Raw genomic sequence first — 23,402 nt, 5'->3', positions numbered from 1 at the left:
GCACTTAGACTTGCAGACCCTGATTTACAATTTTTCTTTTGACTGCCCTCCTATCTAAATCTACACTTATTTCTGCCAAGGGCCCAGATTAAGCAGTTGGGCTCCTTTGATTCTCTACCTATCTACAAATATGCCAAGATTAAGCTGTTTGGACAAATATTCATTCTCTATTTCTAAAGCAAGAAATTGAAACCTAGGGAAACCAAGATTAAGCTGTTTGGCCTTCCCTTTTACAGAACATTCTTCAAAAATGGTTAAGTCATCAAAATTGGAATACAACAGTGGCAGTTAGATTGGCACACTCTCATGGCCTCTTCTTTGGCATCTTTAGTAAATATGGAGCATTGCAGTATGCAAAGTATGACATATTTGGCATGAAAAAATGTCAATCATGAAAGATGAACACCTGTTGCAACAGGAGGCTAACAGTGGCTCCACTTGGGGATGGCTTTTTCCTTGTGAAAAGCCAAGAACAGTAGGTCAGACTGCCTTGATATTCTATGGTTGCTGTAGACTGAAACTTTTCTTTGTACTGCCTGCTAGAAGTGTGAAATTTTGAAATATGAGCAGCCCTCTCCTTAACTGAAATAATGTGAAATACATAGCACTGCCTGCTTTCTTCTGCGTGCTTGATATTATATACAATGTTGCTTGAGCATTATCTTTGAAAATAGATCCAAAACTGATGTGTTTCTTTTGGCTCTGGTCTAGAAACAGTGGTTAAAAGATTGCTTCTCTCCTATTGATACTGTTTGACTAAAGACTGTAAGCTGCACACTGATTTTCTTTTACCATGTTGTGATATGACAATGCTACTCTTGCTGTTTTGCTGAGATTAATGCAGAGATAGAGCCTTAAAAAAGGAATTCTTACATTAACTATGTCTTCACAAACTTGCTGCTGCTTCTCTAACCCTCAGACTTCTTATACAAAAAATAAAAACAAAGTGCTGATATATACACATATCAATCTACAAAGAAATATGTACAGAGCTGCATTGTATCCCTTTAAAAGGGATCATGGTAATGTTTTAACATTCGGCCATTAACAGGGCCTTCTTCAGCAGTGCTGCCCTCTACAGATTTGAGAAAATATTTGTTATTCCCCTAAATAGAAGAAATAAAGAATGGCCCTTTCCATAAAAAATAAAACTTTGCATGTTTTCCCTTGTCTTCTCTTCGTGAATCCCACCTTAGAACTTTGTCGCCAATGTAGAAATCCTCAGCCTTAGCTCTCTTATCAAACATCTTTTTGAGCTTTTCTTGCAATATTTGAGCTCTGTCATAGACTTGCTCTCTGGTTTGCTGAAGATGGATGGTCTGATTGATTCTTCATTGAATGTCATTTGGTTCAGCCTGAATCTCCTGTAACAGTTTGATAGTAGGGATGCCCAAAGATGAAGGAAATCTGGCCTCCATGCCATATACTAGCTCATAAGGGCTCATCCCAATGGATTTCTTGGTTGAAAGTCTGTCTGCCCATAGGGCATTTGTGAGCTTTTTATGCCAGTTCTTCTTGTTTTCTTCTAAGATCTTCTTGATAATATTAATGAGACTTTTATTTGAGGATTCGGCTAAGCCATTACCTTGAGGGTAATAGGTCGTAGAGTGGCCCAAGGTAATATGAAATTTATGGCAAAAGTTGATCATATTTTTGGATTTGAAAGCAACGGCGTTGTCAGTAATGATCTTCTCAGGGCAACCAAATCTAGAAAGGATATTACACTCAAGGAATTGGATAATGATGGTGTCATTGGCTTGCCTGCATGGGATGGCTTCAACCCACTTAGTGAAATAGTCGGTGGCTGTTAGAATCCACTTGTGCTGGCTTGAGGAGGAGGGATGGATTTCTCCAATGAAGTCAAGACCCCATTGTTGAAAAGGCTTTTCAGTTGAGATGGGTTTAAGGAGCAGGGGCAACAACTTTCTTTTTCCCTCAAAGATTTGGCATTTGTGACATGAAATGCAAAATTTCTTTACATCTGCAAAAAGAGAGGGCCAATAGAAACCAGCCCTTAAAATTTTATCAGTAGTGGACTTCCAATATAGATGTCCTCCATAGTCACCTGCATGGAATTCTTTCATGACATTGTTAGTTTCATTCACGCTTAAACAGTTAAGCAATATGCCTTCATGATTTCTCCAAAATAATGCACCATCTACGACACAAAACTTTAAAGCCTTCATTTTCAAAAATCTTTTCTTGGTTTTGGACAATCCTGGGGGAGCAAATAGGTTTAACAGTACAAAGCATATATCAGCATACCATGGGGATTGCAAAAAGGTTTCAATGATCTGTGGAGTCGCCAGCTCCTGTTCATTGTCCAATTGGTTAATGTCTAAGGCTTGAAAGTTTGTTTCGGACATTAGTTTGGCTAAACCTTGTCCCTTTATGAGCTTGGTCGGTTTTATTTCTATGTCATACTCAAGGATATTGGCAATCCACTTGCCTCTTTTGCCCTCTAATCCCTCTTGGGTTAATATGTTTTTTATGTTGAGATTGCAACAAGATGATGGAGCTTAGTGAAAAGAGTCGCCTTCACTAAGTGGGCCTGCAGGCTATTTTTGGCGCAAGTCTATTTTTTAGACTATGTCTATATTTAGACATATGGATCATGTCTATGGATTGCAGGTTGCTGTTTATGGATGATTGGTGAAGTTGGGAAAAAATAGATGGACTTCTATTTTTGATGAAAGTGTGAGTGATCACAGTGTGAGTGATCAAAGTCTATTTTTAGACTGGCTGTCAAAAATAGAAAAGTCAAATATTATTATCTCACAATAATATTTGGACTATAAACTTAATCTTATTCTCTTGGAGCACTTCAGTTTGAGCTACAGAGGTGGCACATGCAGCTGTCAGAAGGAAATACACTTTTCTTATGAGTCAGTTGAGTTTTTGCATGCATGACTTCAGTTAGAACTCAATCAGTTGAGTTTGGTGGAGTTGATTGTGGAGTTGATGGAGTTGTGTTCAGTTTAACCTTGTTAAACTGGTTGTATTTAGTCTAACTGGCAAATAGACTAGAGATGAGTTGGGTGAATTAGTTATTAATTAATTCACAAGTTATTAACTCATAATACAACTAATGAATACATAAGTTAACTCAGTTGCATGTGAGTGCATGTTCAGTTCAACAGGGACAGGTGGTAGAGAATCAGATTGCTATCAGTTGTGACTATAGTTGTGCACCAGATCTTCCACAATCAAGGGATTGAGTATACCAATGAGTTTTCTCACGTATTTGCCCACATTATAGCTTGTGCTCACGTCCAACAAAGTGTGAGTGACTATTTTGCAGGTGAAAAACGAGTTTGGTGAGCCATTCTCATCAGTTCTTGAGCAGGTATTGAGCAGTGGAGGCAGGAAAGCAGTGGAAGAGATTTGGAGATCAGATCTGAGCTGTATTGTGTGTAACAGAGGTGGAGATACTTGTGAGAAGTATTATGCTGTGTAATGTTACATGACTCAATCATTAATATACAGATAGTTGGGGTTTTTAGCGAGATGCTTTCCCCGAGATACATACTGTGTTAATGTGTGAATGCTCTTGATGTTTTATTGTTATTGATGTTGCTATATTGTTGATCAATGTAGAGGAGCTTATGTATTGTGTATGTATTCCGCAATAGTACATGATCAGGATAATCTCTGTTGAATATGTGTTAAATTATTCAAAATTTCTACATTTTACAACAGCATTTGGGACATAGGCAATCACATGTGAATATAAAATGTAGACTCTGAAATCCTTGATGGCCTTAACAAGGGCATAGGCCTGCTTTTCCATGATTTGGTAGTTCAAAGGGGCATCTCTTAAGGCTCGGCTGAAAAACGAAATTGGCTTTTCATTTCCCTGATCATCCTTTTGCAAAAGGACATCAGCTATGGTGTGATCAGATGCAAAAGAAAATATGATAAAGTCCCTATCAAATTGTGGACTTGTGAGGACAGGGGTTTGGGTTAAGGCAGATTTTATGCCCTCAAAGGCTTGCTTGGTCTCGAGAGACCATTTTACTTTAGCATCCTTTTTTAACATGTTGCTTAGCAATCGTATCAGTTCAACTAGATTTGGAATAAATCTCCTCAGGAAGTTGATTTTTCCAAGGAATGCTTGCAACTCTTTTATGTTTCTTGGATATGGGATTTGGAGGATAGCTTGGATTCTTTCAGGATCAATTCTAATCCCATATTTTGATATGATATGGCCAAGAATTTTTCATTCTTCAAGGTCAAAGAGGGACTTCTTGGGGTTCAAGGAAATGCCATATTTCCTACATGTCATGAATATTTGCCTCAAATGTTTTAGGTGCTCTTGATCAGATTTGGAGGAGGGGGTTAAGTCATCAAGGTAGACAACTAGGAAATCATGTATTTCTTTGGCAAATGCGATATCCATTGCTCTTTGAAAGGTGGCACCAGAGTTTTTAAGTCCAAAAGGCATCTTTACATACTTAAATGTTCCCCACGGTGTGGTAAAGGCTGTCTTGTCTTGGTCATCCGAGTGAACTAGTATTTGATTAAAACCTGAAAAGCCATCTAGCAAAGAGATTCTAGATGACCCCACTACTCTCCGTAGAATATGATCCATTTTGGGCAAGGGGTAGTGGTCTTTTAGGGAGGATTGGTTTAGATTTCTTAGGTCTATACATAGCCTAATCTCACCTGTCTTTTTTCTTGTGGGAACGAGATTGGATACCCATTCAGAAAATCTGATGGGAGCTATTATGCCTGCTTCATGTAGGAATTTACAGGGTAAGTTCCTCAGAAAGAACACCAAAGGGACACCGCTCACAACCAGATCACAGATCAAAACACCAGTATTTTTGACATGGTTAAAACCCTCAAAGAGGGAAACAGTCCACGGCCTGAGCCAACGTGACCACTTCAGGAAATTTATTAATCAAAGAATGAAAATTTACATAAGCTTCTCTCATGCACGGATTACCCTAGAAATGACCCTCCATGCGCTTTAAATAGAATTCATGGACCAATCGGGTGTCAAGCCACGGATCAAGTGTCGGTAATACCGAGGAGAGAATGAACAATCGGATCAGTACATATCGTGACCGTCGGATTGTAAGTTACAAAATGTACAATGGTAAAGAAACACACTTTACCTAACTCTATACTAGACCAAGTTGTACTTAACTATTTCCTATGTGTTGGAATATCCTAACACTTCAAACATCCTTTTCACTTCCTTTTCAATCAGAGGGAGAAGCATAGGATTGATTCTCCTCTGTTTCTGCTTGAATGGCTTTTGGTTTGGTTTTAAGGGAATGGTGTGTTGGATCACTGAGGTGTCATAGGACTTCAAGTCCTCATAACTCCAAGCAAATACATCTTTGAATTCTTTAAACAAATCAACATATTTGGGCTTCTAATTAGGTGACAAATTATTGGATAATTTGATCATTTTGGGCTGCTCTGTTGTTCCAATGTTGTGTTCTTCTATATCAGTGTTCAAGGGTTACATTTTTGGTTTTTTGGGAACATCATTGACATCAAACATATCTTCTAATGGAGTGAGGCCGGCAGGGAGAAAGTTATCTTTCAGATCAACGATCTCGGCCTCTGTTTCTACTATTTCCTCCAAATGCCTCTGTTTCAGCTCTTCTATGTTTGTATTGTCAAAAACAGTTGGGTTCAGCACTCGTTTGGCTGTTACAGGTGTTACAGCCTGCTGATTTTCATTTGTTTGGTGTTGTTCATCCGTCATAGCATCCATGTCAATGGTAATATTTGAAAACTCATGCTCAAGAGTGAGGAAATTGTTAATCTGGGCATCATTTTCGAACACTTGCCAATCTTTAACATTATTTGGGATAGCAGGCCTATGTTTTATCTCAGCAGTAAAGTGGTGATTTGGCTCAAAGGGAAGCTTGCATGTACTAGAAAACGTGGCTAGGATGTGTGCATGAATGTTATGCTCTCTTGAAATCTTGGCAAGCTTGGATTCAGTGAATGTATTGAGTATACTAGTGGAAGTAGTCCTATAGGCCCTCATTCTATTGTCATTGGTAACAAAATTACCTTTCATTTGTTGTATGATTAAATCGGAGTCACCTAAAATGGAAACTTTTGCAGCTCTCAGAGCTTTGAGCAGTTTAAGGCCTAGGAGGAGAGCCTCATATTCTGCCATGTTATTGGTGCATTTAAAGTTTAGTCTGTAGGCATGGACTTCTGCATGATTGTTATGTGTATTGTGAATCCAAACACCTGCCCCTGCTCCTAACTTGTTGACAGAGCCATCAAACTCTAAATACCAAGTGATTTCTTGCTTGTGGTCAACATCAAGAGTTTCAGTCATTCTTGCAGTGGACATATTTGAACTTACTGTTTGGGGAAGTTCTTCTTGTATGCTGGTTGTGTCTGTGCTTTTGACAGTTTCATCAGTATGAGCAATCGATTCTTCATCGGTGTGTGTGTTTAGTTATAAATCCAAAGACTTATCATCCATAAGAGGATTTGTTTCATCATTAAATAAAATAAAAGAATCCATATCAAAATGGATTGAGTAAATGGGAAAATTTTGAGGCTTGCTCTCACTAGTTACCACATACTTCATCAATGTTTCTCTATATAGTCTCTTTGGTTGCCCAAAGGTATATATAGTGGCATAAGAGAGGTCTAATTGGAGAGACCCTTGGAGTTTTGCTCCCCAAGATCTTGACAACAACATGTCGTACTTTGGTGGAATGTCAGCAACCACCACATCCATGAGGATTGTCTTGTTAGGAAATTGGACTAAGGAGACACACAAGTCTTTGATGAGGCCTAAACACTTGACTTGACTTGAGTCAAAGGAGAATAGATCTTTGTAGGGTCTTGTAACATCAAGGTTCGGCTTTTCCATTACAACTTTGGGCATAAGGTTGTGTGAGGCACCTGAGTCAAACATGGCATTATGCAGGACTTTGTCATGTATATGTAAACTGACATAAAAGGGTAAGACAGATCCATATGTTGATTTTCCATTAACTTCTGGACCAAACAACAGCTTAGGCTGATCATCAAGAACATTGACATCATCCTTGACTTTTGGCATTTGAAGTGATCTTTGAATTTGTTGCCTATACACATTATGTTTAGCAAGTTTGGACAAGGGGATGGATATCTTCAATTTACCTATTTATGCCTCTAAGTCAAATGATTTTTCAGATTGGATTTTAGTATTGCGAGAGGCAGGTTTCCCTTTTTCCATTAGAGTATCAGCAATTTGGTCTTGTTTATCAGTGTTATGGGAAGTGACTGCTTGTAGTTTTTCAACTTTAGGAGGGCTTTTTGGAACACTGTTCGAGTTCTTTTTCGAGGAAAGAGGTGGCAAAGGCTGGTCAATAGAAGGCTGCATTTCTATTATGTCCTCTAAACTCACTTGATGTGGGTTTGGGACAGGTATATCAGCTGGTTCTGTTATGACGGCCTTGCCTTTAGTCTTGTTGGGCTGTTTGCCATCCTTTGGTTTGCTAGGTTCGGAAATATCAATGGTCCTAGTTCTCAGCTTATACTGTTTGTGGACCTCATACACAGCAGTATCATAGCCTTGTTTAAAATCAAAAGACTCACCAGACTTAGTCTGAAATTGATTAAAGTCATGCTCATCTTGGTCTTGTTGGGTTAGGAAAATTTGTTGCTCAGCCCTTGAATCCACCAAGTTTATGTGAGTGTCCTCTGGGGGTTCACTAGATGTAGAGGCTTCCGCATAATTTTCATGAAAAGGGGGCCTTATGTCATGGTCTGGGCTAGACCTGCCAGCATTTGCATTCTGCGTTTTCCTAAAATTTGGGTTCCTTATGGTATTGGGCTGTTGTGCTTCCCATGAAGACTTCCTTTCAAAACTTTCTACTCTGTCTCCCAGCCTTCACTTGCCACTGATAATAGCATCAAGTTTCTGATCTAAGGCTGAGGGTTCTTCCTTAAAGGTGGTTCTTCTCTCCATTCTAGCTCTGTTTCTTTTGGCAATTAGGTTGGCCTCTATGCTAACAGCAACATTTTGCATGTCTGCAAGGGTTTCAGGGACTCTTTCTTTTAACTGGTATGCCATATCTGGGTCGAATCCATCAAGGAATTTATACAAGGCAAGGTCAGGTGGAGGTCTTAGGTTCTGTGGTATTGCATTATAGACATTGTTTAATCTTGCACAATAATCTAGGACAGACTCTTGAGGGCCTATTTTTATTGTATCGTATTCAGCTAGTATGTGAAAGGGGTCTTTCTTTTTCTCCCATCTGTTGGTAAAGGATTGGTAAAGCTCATCCGGACTGGTTATAGAATTTTTAGCAAGTGATCTGAACCAAGTTCTTACATCACCTGTTAAACTTTGAACAAAAATTTTCATTCTCACACTATCATCATCTATTTCGTAATTCTCAAAGTAGTCTTGCATCTTCTTGGTATGCTGAAGGGTTGTGCAAGTACCAGTCCCATCAAAATATGTGATTTTAGTTTGATAATCCTGAGGCATAGCCCCAGGGTTTGCAGGTAATTGCAGGGGTGCATATCTATTAGCCATATTCACAGGAATAAGTGGAACAACAGGAACAACAGGGACAACTGGAACAACAGTAGTGGTAATGGGAGTATGTGCAGTGAATGGAGGTGTGGAAGGAGTGCTTTGAGAGGTGGATGATGAACAAGGGGAAGCAGGGGTTGAACGAAATAAAACTTTGACAGTGGTTGGAACACTGCTTGGGTGAACTACTTCAGGACTATTATCAGCAAAATATTCTCTTTGTTCTTGCTTACTAAGGATCTTTGGGATTAAGTTCAGATTTTCAAAAGCAGCTGGGGGATTTGGGTCTGGATTTGACCTAGTATAATGAGAATTCTTTTTGGGAGCCAGATTCTGAATTTGTTTTGCTATTTTCTATGAATGTTTTTTAGAATTAGCAAGGAACTGATCAAATTTTTGGAACAACTATATGCAGTTTAAAACTAACATGAAGATTGACTGAAACAACGTTTATTTACTCCTGTAAATGCAAAGCAAGAACAGTTTCAAAGGCTTCCTAGTCGACATTCAGACTTCATCTGTAGTTTTAAGGAATAGACAACACTTGAACAACTGATTTTTGTTCCCATGGAGTTTTCCAACTTGATTTGTGAAATTAACTGAGGATGTTCCCTAGCGGAGTCACCATTATGTTATCACTCAGGTTGTCCTTTTGGTCAACTCAAAAGGATACGTCGAGGTAACCACAGACCAATCTTTGGACTGCAGGTTCTAGCCCACCTGCAATCAGAGAGGGCTCTCTCTTTCTGATTTAGCTTTGTTGATATGGTTTTAGGCTAGTTTTTGAGTTCAAGGGGTTTTGTTTTGATTTTTGGTGGGAGGATGATGCTTTCAAGTAAAGAGGCATGGATAGCATGAAAGTTTTAGAACCATTGGGCGTGGAGTCAAGGAGTAGGACTGCTGGTGTGTTTTCTTGGCCATAAGAAGGAATTATGGAGCAAGACAGCTGCATATGAAACAATCATTCAAGGTAAAAGAGATGGATTAAAGGCTAAGGAATGAGGGGCAATTAAGAATCTCTCATTCAGGTTAGCAGAAAGAGGATAAATGAGCCCTATCTAGGAGCAGTTAAGAATTCCTAGATAATAGGCATTTATATGTGAAATAGATCAAACATGAGCCATAACAGAATTCATATTTATGCCTAAATCAAGAGGAGAGCATTAAGAAGCCACAGAAACTGAGCATAGAGTGAAGCTAAGAAAATTCTAAACCAATCCTTTGTTCAGTGACTTGAGCATATGTGAAATTGAAATAACAGAGGTAAGCAACACTTATTGATTCATACTGCAGCACAAGAATTCCACATTCACTTCTTCAAACCATTAGACACCGAGTAGACAGTCTGTCCTCCAAAGCTTTTTAGCAATCTTTGATTAAGTAAAACATCTTAGATACAGTGCGAGTCTCTAATGAAGGTTATCAACCAACCAACCCCCTTAACAATGCAGAGGGTCGTATAAATAGGAAAAATTATCCAGAATTAATCTATTACAGCCAACCTAAACAGGTCCAAAAGGAAATGATTACATTAACCTAATCTTATCCAGAAATAAATGCATGAAAATATCTTTGAGTTGTGCTGAGGGCAGCTGTATCAAACTAAGTTAATGTCTGTCCTGGGTGGCTTGGTGCAGTCTTTCTGTAATAACTGTGATTTGTCTTTTACCTCCACCTCTAACTTGGTTCTGTTGTTGTTTGGTGGCATTAATGTGCACTAATCCCGACCAGATAAGTTTTTAAATGGCCTTAATTGCTTTGCTGACTTCGATGAAGGTTTTTAATTTTCACCTGCTTTGATGTTGCTGAACTGATACTCTTTGTCGCTTCCTGATACTCTTTGGCGCTGAACCTGGCCTCTTTAATGTCTTCTGAGTGCTTTAGACTGTCCCATCAACCTTTATGGCAGCTGTTCGGCCCTCTGTTGCTTTAAAAACTGTGTTCGCCCCTTTCTGAATGCTTCACGAAGAAAATCTGGTCATTTTGCGCCTTTCGGGCACGCTGGAGGCCGAGTCACGAAGGGGCTTTCCATTTTGGCCTATTTCCCGTAGCCATGCATGATTAGCGCTAGGCGCTAATGGCGCATGAAAAACTGCCTCAGATTCTGATTCCGGGCTTCCTAGGCTACGATTTGCTCCTTTCGCACTTTTTGACGGTGACGTCAGCAGGCGGGTCCCAGTACAGCGGTGACGTGGCAGGGTGACGTCAACAGTACGGCTGGGTGACATGGCGGTATGGCGGAGGAGGGGACGTGGTAGTACGGTGGCAGCTACGTGGCAAGGACACGGTGGCAGGGGGCCGATGCGAGATGGTGACGTCAACGGTGACGTGGTGCTGACGCAGGAGGGGGGAAGGCGGTTTACGGTTTCGGGCACACCGCCTTAGAGTAGAAGTGGTTTCGGAGGAGGGGGCTCTGCCACAGCCGGGAGGGCGATGCGTGGCGGGAGTACGACAAGAAAACCGCTGATCTCCTGGGCGTTAACCCTCGGCGGCTTCGGAGATGAGAAGACCCACCCACCGTAGATCTATGGCACGGGCGAATCAGACGGTTGGCGGGACGGACAGGGCAGCGAAAGGTTAAAGCTGGGGGCCCGCGTGAATATTCGAATCTTAATATAGCACGGCGGGGGGTTTGAACTTTGGTTTTGTGGGTGAACAGGTTATGCGCCGGCGGGGGTTAAAGGTTTGATGAACATAGCTTTAGGATAAGGGCGAAAAGTGGGTTTTATAGGGTCAGGATTAAAAGGGAATGGTTGTTAGCATGACTTGGTGCTAGACTAACTCCAATTAGGACACGGATGGGTTAGTAGGAGCCCCAGATGGACTACTGTCTCCCGGACTAAGAAGAATATGGCTATAGTGCCATGGGGAGGATTTTTTTTTTTTTTTTTTTTGGAATTTATATATTTTTACATAGTAGGGGAAAGGGAAATGATTGAGGGAGCTAAATAATAGAGTTAGTAGTTAATATGGAAATGAGAAGAAAGTGCTAAGTATGTGGATCTACGGCTATCAAAGGGGGAAAAGTGACTCATAGAGGAAGAATGTAAATCCTTGAGTGAAGCAGATATTCACCAGGCAAATGATATGGAAAATGATGAAACTAAGAGGAATCAAGCAGATCTTGACCTCTTTAGGGAAATTAGTGAGTGATTTGGGAAATAAGAAGAAGGGGAGTTAGAGGTATCTAGCTTGAGCCCCTCTAAGTAAAAACTACCTTACATTGTGATCTGAAGTAAAATATCACTTTGAAACACAAAATTGATCACAAATCAACATTCTGCAACCTCAAAACTACCTACCCAGCCTACCTACCTAACATTTTTTCTTCTTTTGGTTTGGGTGCACTTAGACTTGCAGACCCTGATTTACAATTTTTCTTTTGACTGCCCTCCTATCTAAATCTACACTTATTTCTGCCAAGGGCCCAGATTAAGCAGTTGGGCTCCTTTGATTCTCTACCTATCTACAAATCTGCCAAGATTAAGCTGTTTGGACAGATATTCATTCTCTATTTCTAAAGCAAGAAATTGAAACCTAGGGAAACCAAGATTAAGCTGTTTGGCCTTCCCTTTTACAAAACATTCTTCAAAAATGGTTAAGTCATCAAAATTGGAATACAACAGTGGCATTTAGATTGGCACACTCTCATGGCCTCTTCTTTGGCCTCTTTAGGAAATATGGAGCATTGCAGTATGCAAAGTATGACATATTTGGCATGAAAAAATGTCAATCATGAAAGATGAACACATGTTGCAATAGGAGGCTAACACCTAGTATGTCATACAATTCAAAATTCCTATTGAGATTGAATGAAGGCACATATCTATTTATTAATTTTACACAGTATTTTATGTAGAGGCTTGAGAAGCAAGTAGGGAAATTTCTCTTGGGAATTGCACAAGGAAATAGGAGAAATTCCTATTTTTTAGGGGCAGAATTGCACTAGGAAATAGGAGCTCCTAGCAAGACTTATTTTCCTAAGTGTTCTAAAAGTCTTGTAGAGAGTTGATCAATATTACAAGGGCTTTAGGTTGGAAGCAAATTCTTTGTAATAGATCATATTGCTTAGTTGATAATACAAGAAAGAGGGGATTTTTCTAGTTGGGTTCCCTAGATAAATTTTTGTGTTCTATATGTGATTTTTTTTCTTTCCATAGTTTATTGGCAGATGAATCTTGTATCTTTCATGATTAGTGATGAGCCCTGGTATTTCAACAAGAATGTTGCAACTCCCAAGGCTACCAACTAAAATTATCAACCCAAGATTCTGTTGAAGCCTCGAAAATTGGGTCTACAACAAGGGGGATACCCACCCAGTCCGGACCTTGGTTAACAACTCCTTTTCCGTTTGGTATAGTGGGTCCGACTGGGGATATGGGACCAGTTTCCCAATTTATGTGTGTGTGTGTGTTGAGAATTGATATTTCCTTTCTAATAATTTCTAAGTAAAATACTTTTATTCTAAATCTAATTTAATTGTAATCTAATGAACATAAATATCTAATTCTAAAACTAACCCGAGATTTAATCTTTAAGTTATGCGATCTAAAATGATTTCAAATGGAAATTGGTAATAAAGATCATTCAATTGCTATGAGAAAAGAATTCAATAAGGATAAACCATTTCGTATAAAAATTTAGACGAAACAGTTGTGGAAAACATATCGCATAATAAGTTACTCATATATTAAGCATAAATAAATAGCTATCACCATACAGAAGTGCCAAATGATAACTCAAGCATTCAAGCATTCATATAATATAAATAACTAAACATGAATATCACCTTAACACATAAGCAGAAATAATTAAGAGATAAAAGTACCATTTATAACTAGTTCTACTCATGAGCTTCAACAATAATGATCTATCTCTTCTTAATACAACATCCATTAAGAGTACAAAAGTGTAACATCAGTAGTAGATATTAAATGCAGATATCAATAAATCATGTTCCATTCATTCATCAAAACCTCCTTGGAGGGTGCAAAAGTGCATGTCCTGAGGACAAGTTTTTGACAAATTTCAGGACCCTTCTCTAAGTGCATGAGAAGGGTTTAAATACTACTAGCTAAATCTAAAAATAATTTATTACAAAAATGTAGGATGTGGTTTAAATGACTATCCTCATTTTAGGCTAAAATAAAGAAAAATTAAAACTAAAACTGAATCTAAAACTAAAACTGGCAACTAACTATCAATGTATCTGTTCCTTATAGTCGCAAGCATTCAACATTTCCTTGAGGAGAGTTGGCTGGCCGACTTCTGACTTTAGTTGTCCTGCGGAAATGGAATCGGCAAGTGCTGGTGCCATCTTCTCGACAAAGTTAATGATACATTTGAGAGTCATGCAATGGCTGTGTGGTTTTACCAAGTATGTCCAGTAAGAATCCCAATTCAACTTGGTTAACCTTTTGATGGACTCTGCTCTCTCTTGAGCCTTCTATCTCCAACTTGTCTGTAGGTGTTGTACATTTGGTAAATACCCTGGAGTGGTCTCTGATATTAGATTTTCCCTGTGTAAATTTTCATTAATGTAGTCAATGACATTATTTGCTGCTGTGGCTACTTCTTCTGTCGCTTGTTCTGCTTTCCTAATCTGTGCATCCCACTTGTTAAAGAGCATTTCTTTGTGGGTTTCATTGATTATGGGTGCACCTGCCTTTTCCCTTCCTCTGATTCCTGCCAAGCCAAATATTCAGTAACTCTTCTATCAATTAAATCATAATCATGTCGCAAGTCCATGATTTGATTAGTAATTTTGTCGCTTATCTCACAATAAGAGCTCCACTGCGATATTCTTTGGCATAATGTTTCTTGCTGCTGCAGGAGTTGATCATTTAAGGAAATGGATTCTGTTATGAATTCTGTAAGCTTGGGATCATCCTTGTGCATTTCTTGCATAACCTGTAACTGTTTTTCTCTGTCGGTCAAACTGTTCTGGTATCCTAGCTGCATTTGTTGAAAGTCCTGCTGTAATCTTTCAAGATGTTTTTGTGCTTCGTTGTTGGCGCTGGCTTGTTGTAGCTGTTGCTGCAAAATCTGTATTTGATCTTCTTTTTCTTTCAGTAATTGTTGTACCTCAGATGCTTTATCAATGGTCGCAGAAGCATATGCTCCAACAATTTGAGATAATTTAGTGAGAGTTTCAGTGGGATCAGTGGTAGGATCTTGCCAAAGGATGTCTAATTGCTCTGCATCATGAGAGAGCATGCTTTCCAATTTCTTTTTCTTTCTTTGTCTTCTCACCACTGCCTTATGTTGAGGACTATAAAATACATCAAGAGGAGGAATTTCTTCTATTTTGAGCATAAGTTCAGAAGATGGAGTAATGGGAATATGTTCCATTTCTGGGACATTGCTGATTGTCCCTGTGGCTATATCATCCACTGTCTATACATTACTTTCAGGTGTTTTTGTGTTCTGTCCTTCGGTATTGATTAAGTCATTGGATGTGTCTCCAACTTGTCTGTTGATGCTGTATATTTGGTAGATATTTACATATCACTTGAGAATATCCCTGATAAATACCACTGGTTTTAGAGTTCAAGTTTTGCTTTTCGCCTTTAGTGCTTTTTCCTACAATTTCCGGGCTTACAGGCGATTGAGTGATTAGAGGCTTTCCTTTTTGAGGGGTTTTTCCTGGCTAATCGCGCATTGAAAACTGCCTCTGTTTCTCGATCCGGGCTTCCCTGGTGCGATTTTCACCTCTTGCATGTTTTTTGTTAGAGGATATAAAGCTTAAATTTTGTGAAAATAACGACTCTGTGAGTTCTTGGTTCTGAGCTTTAAATTCTCTTTTTGTGATATCAGCATTATCTAGTACCCATTTGACCATGTCCGTGTATGGAATAATTTTGGGCCTTGCAGCTATCCGGTGCAAGAACGAACATGCTAGTTCTGTAATAGATGCCTCGGACGACCCGCGTGAATCTGCAGTCGCTGTAACCTCCATTACTCTGGGATTTTCTTCCTTGAGTAGGCTGTGCATGCTTTCCCAAGTAGCAACACTGGCATCTTTGTTACAGGTGGTGTCCGTGTAAAAGGGCGTCATTTCTTTATCTTCAAAACTTGGAGCTTTACCTTTCTTTCCCATAATATCCTGAACACTGCTATGTATACTTCTCTACTATTTGCTCCTATAGTTTACAAATGAGGCAAGTGTAATGATAAGGAAAAGGTGACGGGAAAGCTTTAAATGCCGAAAACATATAAAATATATCATCCTACATGAAATGGCTCTTCGATCAAATCAAAACCATACTTCATTAATGATTGCCAACTAACTCATTAATTAACATTGATGCGCATAACTGGGCATCAGTTTATGGAAAAAGCTTTTTCGAACAACGAGCCTTGTAAATCTGTGATAAGGTGATTTTGCGATTTGCTTTGAAATATCGCAGATTTCAATATCGCAGATCGCAATATCGCTTTTCTTTGCATGTGGCAATCATCCATTAACGTGTTTTCTGCGAAATGCAATTTGTGAGACTCGCTATCGCATATCGACGGTTTGAGGCATTTCACCTTAAGTGATGTTTGAGGCATGTGATGCGATGAGTATCTTTTAGTGCGTGATTTTGCATCGCGATTTTGCAATCTTAGGATTCTACTTGTAGGAAAGCATCTATTACCTTTTTTGTGATGCGACGCTCTTTATTGAGAAAGTGGGTTTATTCGAACTTATCATAAAACTTAAGTCTTTTTAGATTTTTCGGGTATTCTCCTAAGTTTATGATAGTAAGTTTTATTCAAAAAGGGAATACAAGCACTATTTTTTTTTTGAATAAGGGTCCCCACTTATTTAGTATTAGTAATAAAACTAAATAAGAAGGGGGGTTGTTGCTGGCCACAACATATTCATACAAACTTAAGAGGGGTCAACACTGTATGTGCAACAGACACCTTCCTCTTCCTGGTCTGAATCCCTATGATGAAAGTGAAAGAAGGAAATGAAACAAATTAAAATGAGCAAAGATCTAGGTAAACCACCAATTCGAGGTCACAAAAAGGTAAATAACAATAATCAAATTTATTCTACTTTTGTTGAAAAGTAAATCTGGACTAATTGCAGAAATCAACATTCAAGAAGCAATAAATGTAAGAGATAACTAGTGACCTAACCAAACTTCAACTCACCCAAAGTGGTCTCATAGCATTCATAGGCTATAAATATACTTCTACCATGAATTTGGAGTGAATATGGATAAGGAAGATCTCAAAAACAAATTGATACAAGATTACAATAGGATTGCTATAGGATTGTTGTCTCTTGAGTTAACTTGCCAAATGACCAAGAAAATCAAATGAAAATGAGATGGGATAAATTTTTGTATTAATTAGGGTTTCCTATAAATCCAATACAAGTGTAATTACCTAAAAATACCCTTGTTAACATGTGATAACAAATAGTAGAAAATTACTACTCTCAAAACTAGAAATTCTAGAACTAGTGAGCTAGTTAACTTACCAAATCCATAATTTGGTCAAGTGAAAATTGATCAGGAGCTCAGTACCAAGTGTCATAAAATGGTCAAAAATGAAAGTGCCCAGAACTAATTGGAACTTGAACGGTCGGATAGAGCTCGTCTTCCTGATTCCGGCGCCGCAAACGGTTCGAAAAACGGTCGCCGTATGAGAAAGTTATGCCAAAAACAAAATTTGCCCAATAACCCTTAGTTTTTGGAATTTAAAAAAAAAAATTTAAAAAAGAATATTCTACGGAATATTCTTTGGATTATTCTTTTTGGCCAGCCAATCACAAGATGCCACGTGGCAGGCCCAGAGGGCGCCACGTGGCCCATGATGATGTCAGCAAGATTTGTTTGGGCGCATGTTAAAAGTTTGTTTGGTGGCGGAGAGGTTTGAACCCGCAACCTCACATAGAGCATGCCACAGTCTTACCAACGTGCCACAGGGTCCAGTTCTCTTTCATGGACGGACAAATTTAATTTGAATTCTAATCGGGCTTTTGGTGGGGTCGGAAGGGGGCCAGCCCCCGCATACACGTGACCGTGGCACAAAACCAAGGGCCGAGACCCCCTAACCGCCCAGCACGAAATCCGAGGCAGCCATAAACATTTATTGTAACTGCAGTTAGCATGGCGGAGCTGTTGGCGGTGGCGCCAAATTTGGCGGCCGCTCCATATTTGGCGGGCCTATCTGGCCGTAACTAAAGTTAACTGGAGTTTTTTTAGGCCAAGCTGGCAGTTGGGAGTAAATGGCCATAACTTTGGCTAGGAAAGTCCGTTTTGGACGATTTTTTTTTTATTTTGGGTCTCTTCGACCTTCTGAAGCCATTGGCATAGGTTTCATAGCCATCTGAGGTCATTTTCAGGTGTTTTAGCTTCGTGGAAGTTCCAGGAGCCACCAGGGCCAAATCAGTTTGGGAGTTGCATTGGGAATTGTGCAGCCATTGAATGTGGAACGAAGGTCATTCCTGAAGGTTTTCAGCATTCTGAATCCATTTCTACAGCTCGTTTTTCCTTCTGAGGCATTCTTCTCACTGTTTAGCTTCAGGGAAGCTTTCAGGGCCACTAGGGCCATTTCAGGGATTGAGCTGTTTGGGGGCTCTGTTCATCCGTTTTTGGTGATTCAAAAGCCTATGTCTGCTATTTTCGACCTTCTGAGTCTAATGGTAGAGGTTTCAGAACCAATTGAGGTCATCTTCACCTCGAAATTCTCCATTCAAGTGTAAAGGGCCACCAGGGCCAATTGGGGAAAGTACTGTATAAGGTACACAATTCACTGTTTAGTGTTTGGGAAAGAGCATGTTGGGCTAATTCCTATCTTCTGATTCTGTATTTATAGTCAGATCTGTCCTTTGAAACACCCATATTCTTGTATTAGCCTTTGTAGCAATTTTAATACAAGAGGACAAGCCTAGTTGGAGAGGCTTGGTCCAGCAGATGTAGCCCAGGAGGGGGTGAACTACTTTATCATATTGATGCCTTTATTTGCTGCAGATGATATGCTAAAACAAAACTGATATAAAGTATTAAACAGCAAATAAACATAACTTGCATATACACATAATCACTTATTCAGCTATAGAAAGTTATTTGTCTTATTCCGCAAGACCTTAAACTTCAAGTATGTGTATGTCAAAGACTTCTAAGTGTTTACTTTGTTATTTCTTTAGGTAGAGCCTGTAGAGGGCCAGGTAGCCTCTGGAACTCATCCTCTTTTTAGAGGTGACATGTCCGGTGAATGCCCCTACAATCTATCTCTATATAAGAAATAAAAAGTTTATACATTTTTAGAGGTCATTTGGAGTGTCTAGCTCACAGTTGAAATTATTGGAAATGGATACCTTGCACCCTTAAACAAGTACATTCCATTTTTAGATCAGATGGTATCAGAGCACTAGGTTGCTTGACTGACATCACTAGCTTGATTGTGTAGCTTGAAAGGTGTCTTAAGCAGTGTTGAAGATTGACTGCTTTACTACTTGTTTTGTGAGTTTGCTGAAGCTCTTTTGTTCATTTGTATAATGACAACTTCCATAAGTGAGTTCTCAAAATCGTCCTCCTTCACAAGATTCTTTGATGAAGGCTTGAAGCAAGAATTTTTCATCATGATGAATATGGTGAGAGAAATGTATGAGGATGAAAGAAAGAGCTCTAGACTTCAAGAGCAGTTGAATTCCATGAGGGAAGAGAATCAGTTGCTTTCTAACCAATTGCAGGAAATGGAAGGCCAACTTCATATTGCAAACATGAAGCTGGAAAGGATACATGAGTTGGAGACACAACTCCTTGTTGCCAAAGAAACCTTAGCCAAGTATCAACTTGAAGAAGAGGTAAACAATTCTAATTTGTCTTCAAATTCTGATAAGAATGTTTATGTTGGTTCTTTTGAGAAACATACCAAAGGCATAGGGTCCAAGTTGATGTCCAAAATGGGATATGAAGGAAAAGGATTGGGCAAACATGCACAGGGTATAGTTGAGCCAATAATGGTTGAGGTAAGGCCTAAGAATTTGGGTCTCGACTATGGACAATCTTATGGAGAAAGTTCCAAAGCAGCCATGAAGGCAATTGAACAGTTCCTAGAAGGAGTTTCATTTTAGGTTCTCTACCTCAAGTTGGTAAAGGTTGTATCCTTGAGGAATGCAATCGTTTGAAACATGCTTTGCAGGAAGAAGGTGTGCATAAGCATGCACTTGAACAAGGAATTGGTGAAATCTCTAAAGCCATTGCAAAGATTCATGGTGTTCCAAAAGGAGCTTCTTCTTTGTTTGATTCACCTCCTCATGAAGGTAATGAAGGTGAAAGGGAAAGGTATAAATCTGATTTCAATCATATTTCCGTTGATCATGTAAAGCATGGAAAATTTCCACACAAGCATTGGAAAAGAATTGCATGTTCTTTTTGTGGTTTGTTTAACCATAGTGTTTCTAGATGTTGGAAAAGAATGGCAACATGCAGGAAACTTTTGAAGGAAAGTAGGAAAGAAGCCAAAGTTCCAATGAACAATGCAAATCATGTTGTCAAGAAGATGAACATGTGTTGCACTTATTGCCATAAGCAAGGACATACTGTTGAAAGGTGTTGGGCTCTGAATCCAACAATGCTTCCACGAAAATTGAAGAAATGGGAGAACGAGTATGGCAAGAATGGGAAGGAAGTTTCCATCATTGATATGTGTCAGGATGATACACATGTTGATATCGATGTGCAGTTAAAGGAAGCGCCTTTGAAATGGATTGGTAAGAAGTGGTTAGAATTCTTATCCAATTAAAGTTGCATGTCTTTTGATTGAATGCATTTCTTGGGTAAGGGAATGCAAGTTGCAGGATGGAAAGCTGAGTATGAGACTCACTCTATTGCAGTGAAAGTTATATTCATTTCAGCTTTGAAAGTACATGTACATGTGATCGAGGATCTTGTACTTATGATTGTACTTAATAGAAAGTTGAAGGATAAACTGCATGCATGAGAATGATATGCATGTGCACAGGGATCATGATGATTTCCTTGTTTTTTTAAAACATGTATGTGTGATTAACTTGAAGGGTTGATTACTTTGTTTTTAACCATGCATGTAATGTAATCTTGACTTGGAAAAAGTTAATTTGATCTCCAAGATTGTAAAGGGGAGAGATGATGAAGTATTTCATCTTTGTAAGAGCCTTCTCATTTGGGAGGCAGCTCTTCTTCTGGAGCGGAGGTGCCATGGATGGGCATCGTGACAGTGGAAAACCCACATGTGCAGGAGAATATTTCAGCTCATATATCAGCAAGTTTCATTGCTGGTTTCTGCAAACTTTCAGTTTGTCTGGCGAACAAGGTTGGTCGGGATTCGACGAGTCCTTGGTTTATGCAGCAACATTCGCCATGACGACAGTTGATAAGGCAGGACATTTTGGCATCAGTATGTTGTTTTGGCTGAACGGAAGAGGATATTTCTGTTCCTCAAGTGCTGTACAGTTCAGTTCAAAGATTCAGTGAGCTTTTGGGGACCAAAAGCCTTCTCATTTGGGAGGTGTGATCAGGAGCTTAGTACCAAGTGTCGTAAAATGGTCAAAAATGAAAGTGCCCAGAACTAATTGGAACATGAACGACTGGATAGAGCTCGTCTTCTTGATTCTGGCGCCGCAAACGGTTCGAAAAACGGTTGGTGTATGAGAAAGTTATGCCAAAAACAAAATTTGCCCAATAACCCTTAGTTTTTGGAATTTAAAAAATAAAAATAAAAAAGAATATTCTACGGAATATTCCTTGGAATATTCTTTTTGGCCAGCCAATCACAAGATGCCACGTGGCCCATGATGACGTCAGCAAGATTTGTTTGGGCGCATGTTTAAAGTTTGTTTGGTGGCGGAGGGGTTTGAACCCACAACCTCCCATAGAGCATGCCACAGTCTTACTAATGTGCCATAGGGTCCAGTTCTATTTCATGGGCGGACGAATTTAATTTGAATTCTAATCGAGCTTTTGGTGGGATCGGAAGGGGGCCAGCCCCTAAGGGCCAGCCCCCGCATACACGTGACCGTGGCACAAAACCAAGGGCCGAGACCCCCTAACCGCCCAGCACGAAATCCGAGGCAGCCATAAACATTTATTGTAACTGCAGTTAGCATGGCGGAGCTGTTGGAGGTGGCACCAAATTTTGCGGCCACTCCATATTTAGCGGGCCTATCTGGCCCTAACTAAAGTTAACTGGAGTTTTTTAGGCCAAGCTGGAAGTTGGGAGTAAATGGCCATAACTTTGGCTAGGAAAGTCCGTTTTGGACGAATGTTTTTTTGATTTTGGGTCTCTTCGACCTTCTGAAGCCATTGGCATAGGTTTCACAGCCATCTGAGGTCATTTGCAGGTGTTTTAGCTTCGTGGAAGTTCCAGGAGCCACCAGGGCCAAATCAGTTTGGGAGCTGCATTGGGAATTGTGCAGCCATTGAATGTGGAACGAAGGTCATTCCTGAAGGTTTTCAGCATTCTGAATCCATTTCTACAGCTCATTTTTCCTTCTGAGGAATTATTCTCACTGTTTAGCTTCAGGGAAGCTTTTAGGGCCACTAGGGCCATTTCAGGGATTAAGCTGTTTGGGGGCTCTGTTCATCCGTTTTTGGTGATTCAAAAGCCTATGTATGCTATTTTCGACCTTCTGAGTCTAATAGCAGAGATTTCAGAACCAATTGAGGTCATCTTCAGCTCGAAATTCTCCATTCAAGTGTAAAGGGCCACCAGGGCCAATTGGGGAAAGTACTGTATAAGGTACACAATTCACTATTTAGTGTTTGGGAAAGAGCATGTTGGGCTAATTTCTATCGTCTAATTCTGTATTTACAGTCATATCTGTCCTTTGAGACACCCATATTCTTTTATTAGCCTTTATAGCAATTTTAATACAAGAGGACAAGCCTAGTTGGAGAGGCTTGGTCCAGCAGATGTAGCCCAGGAGGGGGTGAACTGCTTTATCATTTTGATGTCTTTATTTGCTACAGATGATATGCTAAAACAAAACTGATATAAAGTATTAAACAACAAATAAACATAACTTGCATATACACATAATCACTTATTCAGCTACAAAAAGTTATTTGTCTTATTCCGCAAGGCCTTAAACTTCAAGTATGTGTATGTCAAAGACTTCTAAGTGTTTACTTTGTTATTTCTTTAGGCAAAGCCTGTAGAGGGCCAGGTAGCCTCTGGAACTCATCCTCTTTTTAGAGGTGACATGTCCGGTGAATGCCCCTACAGTCTATCTCTGTATAAGAAATAAAAAGTTTATACATTTTTAGAGGTCATTTGGAGTGTCTAGCTCACAGTTGAAATTATTGGAAATGGATACCTTGCACCCTTAAACAAGTACATTCCATTTTCAGATCAAAAATGATATGGGGTAATTTTTTTTTATTAATTATAATTTTTTTAGGAATCAATACAAGTAGAATCAACTCAAAAGAGCCTCGTTAACACGTGATAAAAATAGTAGAAAATTACTATTGTTTTGCTACAGGATTGTTCAGAATGACTGCCTATCTACTTCATTAACCAAAGCAAAGTTCCTACTAGGTCTATGAATCCATTTTATGGTCTTATGATAATTATGGAGTGCATAGGGGTGGTCAAGAGTGTAGTGGGGCAAATCAGAATGAATTTGGAGGCTTTTTTTTCAGTGTTACATGATAGCCTGTAAGTGCTACAGGATAGGGCTGAGAGCTATTTGAGCATATAAAAGGGTGGAAATAGGAGTGTTGGTGGTTGGGGTAGGTCAAAAATGGATGAAAGAGCCTACTTCAATCCTTAGAGGGATCAAATAGCCTATCCTGTAGAAGAAAAGAAAAAATTCCTCTTCTTGTAGCAAAACTACGTACGTTGGCAAACTGTATAATGTTGAAATGGAAGCGAGAGCAGGGATCTCTAGTGCACATGGATA

This window comes from Pinus tabuliformis, chromosome X (assembly GCF_031772625.1).
Source record: "Pinus tabuliformis cultivar Carrire ecotype Pingquan chromosome X, CPIR1, whole genome shotgun sequence".
NCBI classification, from domain to species: domain Eukaryota; kingdom Viridiplantae; phylum Streptophyta; class Pinopsida; order Pinales; family Pinaceae; genus Pinus; species Pinus tabuliformis.
Note: the sequence above shows the minus strand (reverse complement) of the source record.